The sequence below is a fragment of the Pelobates fuscus genome, chromosome 10 (assembly GCF_036172605.1).
Source record: "Pelobates fuscus isolate aPelFus1 chromosome 10, aPelFus1.pri, whole genome shotgun sequence".
NCBI lineage: Eukaryota > Metazoa > Chordata > Amphibia > Anura > Pelobatidae > Pelobates > Pelobates fuscus.
Window position 1 is genome coordinate 152,917,154 of NC_086326.1, and position 15,504 is coordinate 152,932,657.

Consider the following 15,504-nt stretch of genomic DNA (forward strand, 5'->3'; position numbering starts at 1 on the left):
TAAAATTAATAAATAAAATATTGAAACAAAATTTAATATACATTATATATTCATATGTAATTTCATTCTAACTGTATTTTGTTATTAATATATATATATTGGTAACAAAATACACTTAGAATGACATTCTATATATATCTATCTATATATAAAATGCAAATAATCGCAAATATATATGTATTAAGGCAATTTTGCCTGGATTTGTGGGAGGTGCTGGTTTGCTACTCCTAGCCTACTTACCTTGCTCCTTACCGTTCGAGGTCAGCGTTGAATGATCCTCCCATCACACCACATTTTAACATTTCTTTCTTTCTATCTTTCTTTTCCTGGGTAGGCCCTCTTCTTTCTCAGGCCTACCTCATCGTCTGTTCCGGCACACCACAACCAACTTGCTCTTTTTATTATCCTACATTTATTTATGGTATTTCACACTCTACTATCATAAGCACCTAACACAAATATATATAGATAAATACATATAATTACATAAAAGATTACATTAGTATACACGTAGAATTTAAATACCTATAAATGCATATATATTAAAATTCTACGTGTATATTTAAGTAATCTTTTAACATAATTAGGTGATTTGATTAATTAAAATTTGATTGACATGTCTGACAACACAGGGTGAAAGTGCAGAGAATTTAATTCGCAAGCACTATATTTGACCCTGTAACTCTCCAAGACCCCATAAAACCTGTACATGGGGGGTACTGTTTTACTCGGGAGACTTCGCTGAACACAAATATTAGTGTTTCAAACTGGTAAATTGTATTACAACGATGATATTTTAAGTAAAAGGGAAGTTTTTTGATTTTTTTTTTACAAACGAACGGCACTTTTATGGACTATATTATTGTTGTAATATGTTTTACTGTTTTAAAACACTAATATTTGTGTTTAGTGAAGTCTCCCAAGAATAACAGTACCCCCATGTACAGGTTTCATGGTGTTTTGGAAAGTTAGAGAGTCACATATAAGGCTTGCATTTAATTTTTTTGACATTGTAATTTGCCAGATTACGTTGCCTTTGAGACCGTAAGGTAGCCCAGGAATGAGAATTACCCCCATGATGGCATACCATTTGCAAAAGCAGACAATCCAAGGTATTGCGAGTGGGGTCCAGTCTTTCTTAGTAGCCACTTAGTCACAAACTTTGGCCAAATATTTGTTTTTTGCTTTTTTCACACAAAAACAAATATGAACGCTAACTTTGGCCAGTGTTTGTGACTAAGTGGCTACTAAAAAAGACTAAACATACCCCACTTTCAATACCTTGGCTTTGTCTACTTTTTCAAATGGTATGCCATCATGGGGGTAATTCTCATTCCTGGGCTACCACACCGTCTCAAAGGTAACATTACCAATCTGGCAAATTTCAATTTGAAAATGGAACGTTCTATATTTGACCCTGTAACTTTCCAAAACAACATAAAACCTGTTAATGGGGGGTACTGTTGTACTCGTGAGACATCGCTGATTACAAATATGTGCATTTTTTTTGCAGTAAAACCTAACAGTATTATGACATTCACAGCTAAAATGGCAGACGGAAATACAAATTTAAAAAAAAAATCTTATTTTCTCACATTTTTTAAAAATTTTATTCCTAATAAATTATGTTCCATATATGAATAGTTAATGATAAATTAAAGCCCTGTTTCTCCTGAACAAAATGATATATAATAAGTGTGGGTGCATATAATATGAAAGAGGGGAACTACGGGTGAACAGACATATAGCGCAAATTCCAGGTTTGTTTTGATCAGAACGTGCACTATTGACTCCGTCCTGAAGGGGTTAAGCTCCGGGTCTTTTGATTGCTACTGATTGTCAAAACTCAGTTATTGGTGGAAACTGTCAGGTAATTATCTTTATATTGTTATAATGAAGTGAGATCCTTTTTAAATATATAACTAGTTATAATAGCCCTTGTCCATACACTACTCACTGCACAGGCTTTATTGAAGCATATTGTATAATACGTAAGCTGCATACCAAGTACTAGTCATGTAACTATATACTGTATCAATAAACTCGGCTATATATAGAGTAAGATTACTATCATTTTAACTCCGCTAGCAATATATAATATAATCACAACTGAATAAAATATTGTAGAAAATAATAAGACGGTTGCAGACGTCAACAAAAATGTCAGCTTTGTCACCACATAAATGAAAACCATAAAAGGGTAAGTACACAACTCAATCTGTCACACTGTCCACCTTAAATTCTCTTATGGGGTATATAAATTCTAAAGAAAGAGTAAATCCCCAAATCCAACAGTTGTAAGCTACATGAAAAGGTCTGCCCACAATGTATGCCTGTGTCTTGCCTTGGAAGATGGAAACGTTGGGGTCTGTAACAGCGGGAGTTCGGAGTGCCGTGTGGACTAGAGTTCCTCTCCGAGTTCTTGGATGAATCCAGAATCTCCACATTTGCCATTGTCTTAGCAACCAAATGCTTATGTATAACTAGATGTGTTGTCCTATTGTATTTATACCTTTCGAAGGCAGTGATTACATTTCCCCCCTCCAATAACAACGTTTCATTAAGAAATTCATATCTGCATTATTATTTTGTAGTAAGGATTTAGTTTAAAAAACATAAGTAGATGCCCCCTCTCTGTTTATTTCGAATTTAAGGGGCCAATATTGGATTACCGTATATACTCGAGTATAAGCCGACCCGAATATAAGCCGAGGCCACTAATTTTACCCCAAAAAACTGTGAAAACTTATTGACTCGAGTATAAGACGAGGGTGGGAAATGCAGCAGCTACTGGTAAATTTCTAAATAAAATTAGATCCTAAAAAAATTATATTAATTGAATATTTATTTACAGTGTGTGTATATAATGAATGCAGTGTGTGCGTATGAGTGCAGTGCGTATGAGTGCAGTGCGTGTATGAGTGCAGTGTGTGTGCGTATATATTAATTGAATATTTATTTACAGTGTGTGTATATAATGAATGCAGTGTGTGTGTGTATGAGTGCAGTGTCTGTGAGTGCAGTGTCTGTGAGCAGTGTATGAGTGCAGTGCGTGTATGAGTGCAGTGTGTGTGCGTATATATTAATTGAATATTTATTTCCAGTGTGTGTATATAATGAATGCAGTGTGTGTGTGTATGAGTGCAGTGTCTGTGAGTGCAGTGTCTGTGAGTGCAGTGTCTGTGAGCAGTGTCTGAGTGCAGTGTCTGTGAGTGCAGTGTCTGTGAGTGCAGTGTGTGTATATGAATGAAGTGTGAGTGTGTATGAATGCAGTGTGTGAGTGCAGTGTGTGTGTGAGTGCAGTGTGTGTATGAATGCAGTGTGTGTGAGTGCAGTGTGTGTATATGAATGAAGTGTGAGTGATGCAGTGTGTGTGATGCAGTGTGTGTTTGTGTATGTGTTGGTGGGGGTGGGCATTTAATATATTATTATTATTATTTTTATTTTTTTTTATATTATTTTTATTTTTTGTATTATTATTTAATTATTATTATTATTTTTTTTTTTTTTTTTTTTTTCGTCCCCCCTCCCTGCTTGATACATAGCAGGGAGGGGGGCTCCTTCCCTGGTGGTCCAGTGTCATTGGTAGTTCAGTGGGGGGGAGAGGGGGGCTGTCAGAGCTGTACTTACCTTTCCTGCAGCTCCTGTCAGCTCTCTCCTCCTCCGCGCGGTCTGTGCAGCTCCCTCTGTCAGCTCCCAGTGTAAGTCTCGCGAGAGCCGCGGCTCTCGCGAGACTTACACTGGGAGCTGACCGAGGTGCTGAACGGACGGCGCGGAGGAGGAGGGAGCTGACAGGAGCTGCTGTGAAGGTAAGTACAGCTCTGACAGCCCCCCTCTCCCCCCAGTCTGTATTATGGCAATGCAAATTGCCATAATACAGACTATGACTCGAGTATAAGCCGAGTTGGGGTTTTTCAGCACAAAAAATGTGCTGAAAAACTCGGCTTATACTCGAGTATATACGGTAATTTTCATCTAAATATGAGTCAATCCTTGCTTCTCCATGTTATGTAGAACACATATGAAAAAAAATTGGATACAATATTTTAGTATTAGCAGTAATAATAAAAACTGTACACAGTAGGATTTATTACTTGGATTTATAAAGCACCAACATATTCCATAGCAATTCACAATTGGTGGAGAACGTACAATATACACAGACAAATACAAAAGGTAGAGAGGGCCCTGCCCGTAAGCTGATAACTAGTCATTGAAGCTCTTTTATACAAAGTGCTTAGCTAGATAGCCCGTGAGCTTACAATCTAAAGGATATAATAGGGATTTGAGACAAGAGGTAGCAGGGAAAATTTGGAAGTGATGGCTAAGAGAAATTTACAGCTGTTGGTTAAATATGAAGGGAATGAGGAGGTAATTGGAGACTCTCAAGCTGGAGGAGCATGCTATATATTTAGGAGGAGCTGTGGGTAGTGCTGGGCAAAAAAAATGGAGAGATTAAAGGGACACTATAGTCACCAGAACAACTACAGCTTAATGTACTTGTTCTGGTGAGTATAATAGCTCCCTTCAGGCATTTTCAGAGAAAAGGCAGTGTTTACATTGCCCCTAGGGACACCTCCAAGTGGCCACTCGTTAAATGGCCACTGGAGGTGCTTCCTGGCTCAGTGCTGCACAGTAAGCAGCCCTGATGTTCAGCGTCTCCACGCTCTGCATGGGGACGCTGGATTTTCCTCAAAGAGATGCATTGATTCAATACATCTTTATGAGGAGGTCCTGATTGGCCAAAATGGAATTTGGCCCCGCCCCGTGACGATTTTTAGCCAATCGGAAATGCATTGGATTGGTTAAAAATCGTCCATTTCGATGTGACAAAGGGGGGGCGGAGCCAGTGCCGGCAGACCCGCGCAGTACTGGAAATAAGGTGAGTTTTATACTTTTAAAAGGGGAGCAAACCACCTAAACGGCGGGTTAAACACTATAGGGTCAGGATTACAGGTTTGTGTCCGAGACCCTATAGTGCTCCTTTAAGTATTGTTGGTTCTGGGAGTGTGAGGAGAGGCCTGGAGTTTGCTGAAATGTCCTGGGAAATGAATAAACACCTTACACACTCATGCTGACAACAGGCTTGCACGCACACATTTTGACAGGCTCTCACACACTCTTACGCCGACAACAGGCTTGCACGCACACACTCTTGACAGGCTCTCGCTCACACACACATACATACAGACACTCTGGCTCTCTCTCTCACACACCCACACTCTGACAGGCTCTCACAATCACACACACACATTCTGACAGACTCACACAGGCTTACACATACACACATTTTTCTTTTAATTGAAACCCACTCAGCCTCCCTACCTTTGGGAGAGCTGAGTGGGTCTTTCCTGGGGTCCAGTGGGCTGCACTCTTTCTGTGTGCGGAGGAGCAGTACTCTGCCTGTAGCTCCTCTCTGCTCCCTCGCGCTCTGTAATGATGCTGGGGCTGGAATGACATCATATTCCGGCTCATGACATCATTAGACAGCGCGAGGGAGCAGAGAGGAGCTACAGGCAGAGTATTACTCACTTGCGTGACGCCCATAATGCTCCCACGCACAGTACTTCCTCGGGCGGCCGATCGCCTCCATGTTCCCACGGGCGCCTCCAATATTCCTTATGATGGCCGCCGTCAAAGCTCCCTCCCTGACTAATTAGAGAGCTGGCAAATTCCAGACGCCAGACCTGGGATCTGTCGATCCCTGCAATATACAATACTAGTACTAATAAGAATTTACCCCAAGTAATAATAAACACCACATACAGTGATAACAAGCATTTACTATCAAAATAATAATAAACAGTACAGCCTTAGCAGTAATAATAACCACTGCATGCAAAGCTAGCTGCAATAATAATAAAACACACACGGCTAGTAGGAATAATAATATTTACTAACAGTAATGCACTATATACAATAGTTGAAGTAATAATATACATTATATACAGTACTAGTGGTAATAATAGGAAGCACTAAATACAGTACTGGCAGTAATAAGCATTATATACAATACACACAGTAATAATAAGCACTTTACATATTACTAGGAGGAAGAGAGAATTTTAAAGCATTCAAATTTACCACTATACCCAATACTTGCAGTAATAAGCATTTACTAGCAGTAATAATACAATCAGAGTAGCAGAAGTAATAAACATTTACTATCAGCAATAATTAGCACTATACACAGTACTAGCAGTAATAAAAAGCACTATAGAAAGGGCTAGCAGTAATAATAAAGAATTACTTTGAGTAATAATACTATACACCATAGTACAGGGCTCGACAAATCCCAGGTACCAGATCGCCACGGCGACTAGAAATGTCACCCTGGCGATGGGATTTGCCAGCTCTCTAGTTAGTGAGGGAGCTTTGACGGCGCCCGTCATGGGGAATATTGGGCAGTGTGCGAGGGAGCAGTACTCTGCCTGTAGCTGCCCTCTGCTCCCTCACGCTGTCTAATGATGCCAGGAGCCGGGATATGACGTCATTCCGTCCCCGGAATCATTACAGAGCGCGAGGAAGCAGAGGGCAGCTACAGGCAGAGTACTGCTCCCTCGCACACAGGAAGAATGCAGCCCCACTGGACCCAAGGAAAGACCCACTCAGCTCTCCCAAATGGTAGGGAGGCTGAGTGGGTTTCAATTAAAACAAAAATGTGTGTGTGTGTGTAAGCCTGTGTGAGTCTGTCAGTGTGTGTGTGTGTGTGTGTTGTCAGAGTGTGTGTGAGAGAGCCTGTCAGTGTCTGTATGTGTGTGTGTGTGTGTGTGAGAAAACCTGTCAGTGTCTGTGTGTGTGTGTGAGAAAACCTGTCAGTGTCTGAATGAGCGAGAGCGTGTCAAGAGTGTGTGAGCGCCTGTCCAAGTTTGTGTGTGCGAGTCTGTCAGTGTGTGCGTCCAAGCCTGTTGTCAGCATAAGAGTGTGTGAGCGCCTGTCAAGAGTTTGTGTGTGAGAGCCTGTCAAAGTGTGTGCGTGCAAGCATGTTGTCAGTATGAGTGTGTATATGAGCCTGTCGGTGTGTGCGTGCACGTTTAGGCACCTGCCCCCTCAGATCGCATGAGGAAGGTGTTTTTACTCACCTTTCTTCCCATTTTCCCACACCGTGCCAGTTTCGCCATGACTGAGATGATCAATCTTTATGATCTCAGCTAAGGCAATGCTTTCCCTTAGGAAAGCATTAGGAGTATTTTGTGCATACGCAGCAAATGTACCAATCCGCATCTCCTCATAGAGATGCATTACATTAACCAATCTCTATGAGGAACATTCAGCACCTCCATGCAGAGCTTGCAGACACTGAACCTGGGTGCTGCACGTGGTACAGCAGTGACCCAGGTCTCTCTAGTGGCCACTGTCACTAGAGGTGTTACTAAGCAGCATAATAATAATAATAATAAACTCTATATTCAGTACTAGCAGTATTAATAATAATAATAATAAACTCTATATTCAGTACTAGCAGTATTAATAATAATAAACTCTATATTCAGTACTAGCAGTATTAATAATAATAATAATAATAAAAAACTCTGTATTCAGTGCTAGCAGTATTAATAATAATAATAACAATAATTATTATAATAATAAACTCTATATTCAGTCCTAGCAGTATTAATAATAATAATAATAATAATAAAAAACTCTATTTTCAGTCCTAGCAGTATTAATAATAATAATAATAATAATAATAATAAACTCTATATTCAGTCCTAGCAGTATTAATAATAATAATAATAATAATAATAAACTCTATATTCAGTCCTAGCAGTATTAATAATAATAATAATAATATTAATAATAATAATAATAAACTCTATATTCAGTCCTAGCAGTATTAATAATAATCTCTTTATTCAGTAATAGCAGTATTAATAATAATAATAATAAACTCTATATTCAGTCCTAGCAGTATTAATAATAATAATAATAATAATAAACTCTATATTCAGTACTAGCAGTAATAATAATAATAATAATAATTAATAATAATCTCTATATTCAGTGCTAGCAGTAATAATATTAATAATAATAATAATAATAATAATCTCTATATTCAGTGCTAGCAGTAATAATAATAATAATAATAATAATAATAATAATAATAATCTCTATATTCAGTGCTAGCAGTAATAATAATAATAATAATATAATAATAATAATAAACTCTATATTCAGTACTAGCAGTAATAATAATAATAATAATAAACTCTGTATTCAGTACTAGCAGTATTAATAATAATAATAATAATAATAATAAACTCTATATTCAGTGCTAGCAGTATTAATAATAATAATAATAATAATAATAATAAACTCTATATTCAGTCCTAGCAGTATTAATAATAATAATAATGATAATAATAATAATAATAATAATAATAATAATAATAATAAACTCTATATTCAGTCCTAGCAGTATTAATAATAATAATAATAATATTAATAATAATAATAATAAACTCTATATTCAGTCCTAGCAGTATTAATAATAATAATCTCTTTATTCAGTAATAGCAGTATTAATAATAATAATAATAATAAACTCTATATTCAGTCCTAGCAGTATTAATAATAATAATCTCTATATTCAGTAATAGCAGTATTAATAATAATAATAATAATAATAATAATAATAAACTCTATATTCAGTCCTAGCAGTATTAATAATAATAATAATAATAATAATAATAAACTCTATATTCAGTACTAGCAGTAATAATAATAATAATAATAATTAATAATAATCTCTATATTAAGTGCTAGCAGTAATAATATTAATAATAATAATAATAATCTCTATATTCAGTGCTAGCAGTAATAATAATAATAATAATAATAATAATAATAATAATCTCTATATTCAGTGCTAGCAGTAATAATAATAATAATAATATAATAATAATAATAAACTCTATATTCAGTACTAGCAGTAATAATAATAATAATAATAAACTCTGTATTCAGTACTAGCAGTATTAATAATAATAATAATAATAATAATAATAAACTCTATATTCAGTGCTAGCAGTATTAATAATAATAATAATAATAATAATAATAAACTCTATATTCAGTGCTAGCAGTATTAATAATAATAATAAACTCTATATTCAGTGCTAGCAGTATTAATAATAATAATAATAATAATAATAATAATAATAAACTCTATATTCAGTCCTAGCAGTATTAATAATAATAATAAACTCTATATTCAGTCCTAGTAGTATTAATAATAATAATAATAAACTCTATATTCAGTGCTAGCAGTATTAATAATAATAATAATAATAATAATAATAAACTCTATATTTAGTACTAGCAGTAATAATAATAATAAACTCTATATTCAGTGTTAGCAGTATTAATAATAATAATAATAATAATAAACTCTATATTCAGTCCTAGCAGTATTAATAATAATAATAAACTCTATATTCAGTCCTAGTAGTATTAATAATAATAATAAACTCTATATTCAGTGCTAGCAGTATTAATAATAATAATAATAAACTCTATATTCAGTCCTAGCAGTATTAATAATAATAATAAACTCGATATTCAGTGCTAGCAGTATTAATAATAATAATAATAATAATAATATTAATAATAATAAACTCTATATTCAGTACTAGCAGTAATAATAATAATAATAATCTCTATATTCAGTGCTAGCAGTAATAATAATAATAATAATATAATAATAATAATAATAATAATAAACTCTATATTCAGTACTAGCAGTAATAATAATAATAATAATAATAATAAACTCTGTATTCAGTACTAGCAGTATAAATAATAATAATAATAATAATAATAAACTCTATATTCAGTGCTAGCAGTATTAATAATAATAATAATAATAATAATAATAATAAACTCTATATTCAGTGCTAGCAGTATTAATAATAATAATAAACTCTATATTCAGTGCTAGCAGTATTAATAATAATAATAATAATAATAATAAACTCTATATTCAGTCCTAGTAGTATTAATAATAATAATAATAATAATAATAAACTCTATATTCAGTCCTAGCAGTATTAATAATAATAATAATAATAAAATCTATATTCAGTCCTAGTAGTATTAATAATAATAATAATAATAAACTCGATATTCAGTACTAGCAGTAATAATAATAATAATAAACTCTATATTCAGTGCTAGCAGTATTAATAATAATAATAATAATAATAATAAACTCTATATTCAGTCCTAGCAGTATTATTAATAATAATAAACTCTATATTCAGTCCTAGTAGTATAATACTAATAAACTCTATATTCAGTGCTAGCAGTATTAATAATAATAATAAACTCTATATTCAGTCCTAGTAGTATTAATAATAATACTAATAAACTCTATATTCAGTGCTAGCAGTATTAATAATAATAATAAACTCTATATTCAGTCCTAGCAGTATTAATAATAATAATAAACTCTATATTCAGTCCTAGTAGTATTAATAATAATACTAATAAACTCTATATTCAGTGCTAGCAGTATTAATAATAATAATAAACTCTATATTCAGTCCTAGCAGTATTAATAATAATAATAATAAACTCTATATTCAGTACTAGCAGTATTAATAATAATAATAATAATAAACTCGATATTCAGTCCTAGCAGTATTAATAATAATAATAAACTCTATATTCAGTCCTAGCAGTATTAATAATAATAATAAACTCTATATTCAGTCCTAGCAGTATTAATAATAATAATAAACTCTATATTCAGTACTAGCAGTATTAATAATAATAATAATAATAAACTCTATATTCAGTACTAGCAGTATTAATAATAATAAACTCTATATTCAGTACTAGCAGTATTAATAATAATAATAATAATAATAATAAACTCTATATTCAGTACTAGCAGTATTAATAATAATAATAATAATAAACTCTATATTCAGTCCTAGCAGTAGTAATAATAATAATAATAATAATAAACTCTATATTCAGTCCTAGCAGTATTAATAATAATAATAATATTAATAATAATAATAATAAACTCTATATTCAGTCCTAGCAGTATTAATAATAATAATAATCTCTTTATTCAGTAATAGCAGTATTAATAATAATAATAATAATAAACTCTATATTCAGTCCTAGCAGTATTAATAATAATAATCTCTATATTCAGTAATAGCAGTATTAATAATAATAATAATAATAATAATAATAATAATAATAATAAACTCTATATTCAGTCCTAGCAGTATTAATAATAATAATAATAATAATAATAATAATAATAATAATAATAATAATAAACTCTATATTCAGTCCTAGCAGTATTAATAATAATAATAATAATAATAATAAACTCTATATTCAGTACTAGCAGTAATAATAATAATAATAATAATTAATAATAATCTCTATATTCAGTGCTAGCAGTAATAATATTAATAAGAATAATAATAATCTCTATTCAGTGCTAGCAGTAATAATAATAATAATAATAATAATAATAATCTCTATATTCAGTGCTAGCAGTAATAATAATAATAATAATATAATAATAATAATAATAAACTCTATATTCAGTACTAGCAGTAATAATAATAATAATAATAAACTCTGTATTCAGTACTAGCAGTATTAATAATAATAATAATAATAATAAACTCTATATTCAGTGCTAGCAGTATTAATAATAATAATAATAATAATAAACTCTATATTCAGTGCTAGCAGTATTAATAATAATAATAATAATAATAATAATAATAAACTCTATATTCAGTCCTAGCAGTATTAATAATAATAATAATAATAATAATAATAAACTCTATATTCAGTCCTAGCAGTATTAATAATAATAATAAACTCTATATTCAGTCCTAGTAGTATTAATAATAATAATAATAATAATAAACTCTATATTCAGTGCTAGCAGTATTAATAATAATAATAATAATAATAATAAACTCTATATTCAGTACTAGCAGTAATAATAATAATAATAAACTCTATATTCAGTGTTAGCAGTATTAATAATAATAATAATAATAATAATAAACTCTATATTCAGTCCTAGCAGTATTAATAATAATAATAAACTCTATATTCAGTCCTAGTAGTATTAATAATAATAATAAACTCTATATTCAGTGCTAGCAGTATTATTAATAATAATAATATTAATAATAATAAACTCTATATTCAGTACTAGCAGTAATAATAATAATAATAATAATAATAATAATAATCTCTATATTCAGTGCTAGCAGTAATAATAATAATATAATAATAATATTAATAATAATAAACTCTATATTCAGTACTAGCAGCAATAATAATAAACTCTGTATTCAGTACTAGCAGTATAAATAATAATAATAATAATAATAAACTCTATATTCAGTGCTAGCAGTATTAATAATAATAATAATAATAATAAACTCTATATTCAGTGCTAGCAGTATTAATAATAATAATAAACTCTATATTCAGTGCTAGCAGTATTAATAATAATAATAAACTCTATATTCAGTGCTAGCAGTATTAATAATAATAATAATAATAATAATAAACTCTATATTCAGTCCTAGCAGTATTAATAATAATAATAATAATAATAAACTCTATATTCAGTCCTAGCAGTATTAATAATAATAATAATAATAAACTCTATATTCAGTCCTAGTAGTATTAATAATAATAATAATAATAAACTCGATATTCAGTACTAGCAGTAATAATAATAATAATAATAAACTCTATATTCAGTGCTAGCAGTATTAATAATAATAATAATAATAATAATAATAAACTCTATATTCAGTCCTAGCAGTATTAATAATAATAATAATAATAATAATAAACTCTATATTCAGTCCTAGTAGTATTAATAATAATACTAATAAACTCTATATTCAGTGCTAGCAGTATTAATAATAATAATAATAAAATCTATATTCAGTCCTAGTAGTATTAATAATAATACTAATAAACTCTATATTCAGTGCTAGCAGTATTAATAATAATAATAAACTCTATATTCAGTCCTAGCAGTATTAATAATAATAATAATAATAAACTCTATATTCAGTCCTAGTAGTATTAATAATAATACTAATAAACTCTATATTCAGTGCTAGCAGTATTAATAATAATAATAAACTCTATATTCAGTCCTAGCAGTATTAATAATAATAATAAACTCTATATTCAGTACTAGCAGTATTAATAATAATAATAATAATAATAATAAACTCGATATTCAGTCCTAGCAGTATTAATAATAAACTCTATATTCAGTCCTAGCAGTATTAATAATAATAATAAACTCTATATTCAGTCCTAGCAGTATTAATAATAATAATAAACTCTATATTCAGTATTAGCAGTATTAATAATAATAATAAACTCTATATTCAGTACTAGCAGTATTAATAATAATAATAATAATAATCTCTGTATTCAGTCCTAGCAGTATTAATAATAATAATAATAATAATAATAATTAATAAACTCTGTATTCAGTACTAGCAGTATTAATAATAATAATAATATTAATAATAATAATAATAAACTCTATATTCAGTCCTAGCAGTATTAATAATAATAATAATAATAAACTCTATATTCAGTCCTAGTAGTATTAATAATAAACTCTATATTCAGTACTAGCAGTATTAATAATAATAATAATAATAATAATAATAATAATAATAAACTCTATATTCAGTCCTAGCAGTATTAATAATAATAATAATAATAATAATAATAATTAATAAACTCTGTATTCAGTACTAGCAGTATTAATAATAATAATAATATTAATAATAATAATAATAAACTCTATATTCAGTCCTAGCAGTATTAATAATAATAATAATAATAATAAACTCTATATTCAGTCCTAGTAGTATTAATAATAAACTCTATATTCAGTACTAGCAGTATTAATAATAATAATAATAATAATAATAATAATAATAAACTCTATATTCAGTGCTAGCAGTATTAATAATAATAATAAACTCTATATTCAGTCCTAGCAGTATTAATAATAAACTCTATATTCAGTACTAGCAGTATTAATAATAATAATAATAATAATAATAATAATAATAATAATAAACTCTATATTCAGTCCTAGCAGTATTAATAATAATAATAATAATAATAATAATAATAAACTCTATATTCAGTACTAGCAGTATTAATAATAATAATAATAATAATAAACTCTATATTCAGTCCTAGCAGTATTAATAATAATAATAATAATAAACTCTATATTCAGTCCTAGTAGTATTAATAATAAACTCTATATTCAGTACTAGCAGTATTAATAATAATAATAATAATAATAATAATAATAATAATAAACTCTATATTCAGTCCTAGCAGTATTAATAATAATAATAATAATAATAATAATAATTAATAAACTCTGTATTCAGTACTAGCAGTATTAATAATAATAATAATATTAATAATAATAATAATAAACTCTATATTCAGTCCTAGCAGTATTAATAATAATAATAATAATAATAAACTCTATATTCAGTCCTAGTAGTATTAATAATAAACTCTATATTCAGTACTAGCAGTATTAATAATAATAATAATAATAATAATAATAATAATAAACTCTATATTCAGTGCTAGCAGTATTAATAATAATAATAATAATAATAATAATAATAAACTCTATATTCAGTCCTAGCAGTATTAATAATAAACTCTATATTCAGTACTAGCAGTATTAATAATAATAATAATAATAATAATAATAATAATAATAATAAACTCTATATTCAGTACTAGCAGTATTAATAATAATAATAATAATAATAATAATAATAATAATCTCTGTATTCAGTGCTAGCAGTATTAATAATAATAATAATAATAATAATAATAATAATAATAATAATAATAATAATAATAAACTCTAATTTCTGGGTTAGGAATCTGGCTCCAGCCTCAGACTCTCACTGGGAGTGTTTGAAGCTAGATTTGGATCGCTGTGCATCACGGGAGTTGTAGTCCACCTTCCTTGGCACTGTCTATATAAAGGAAGTGAGAAAGACTTCAATTCCCAGAAACCATCTGACAGACACGGAGACACGTTAAACAGCACATTCACTAAAACTCCCGGCTGGCTTTGCGACTGTTTGTGACGTCACACTATGATGGCTACCGATCTGAAGTCACTCAGACTGAATGGAACGCAAACACGGAAGTGCCGCGACACGCAAACATGGCGTAACTTCCGTCGTATTACTTCCGGTGCGGTACTTCCGGTGTGTCAGTGTGTTTCCTGGGTGAGCTCAGTGCAGCCTCAATCCTGCAGGTAATTTGTGTTTTATTGTCAGTTCTAGAAATACAGGGAAATAATAATAATAATATTAATAATAATAATATATTAATTAATAAATAAACATTGTGCCAGCAATTTATTGTAATATTATTATAGCATCACATATAGCTCTATATTATATTATTATATTATTATAG

The 15,504-nt window shown here is 29.6% G+C and overlaps 1 protein-coding gene across 1 annotated transcript in view; it reads left to right on the forward strand.

Annotated features, from left to right (window-relative positions):
• The first annotated feature begins 15,218 nt into the window (after positions 1-15,218).
• LOC134575162 (zinc finger protein 250-like) overlaps positions 15,219-15,504 on the forward strand; it is a 752,315-nt gene continuing 752,029 nt past the window's right edge. The window contains exon 1 of the mRNA XM_063434388.1: positions 15,219-15,340. The gene's annotated coding sequence lies outside the window, so the exon portion shown is untranslated. The remainder of the gene's footprint in view (positions 15,341-15,504) is intronic.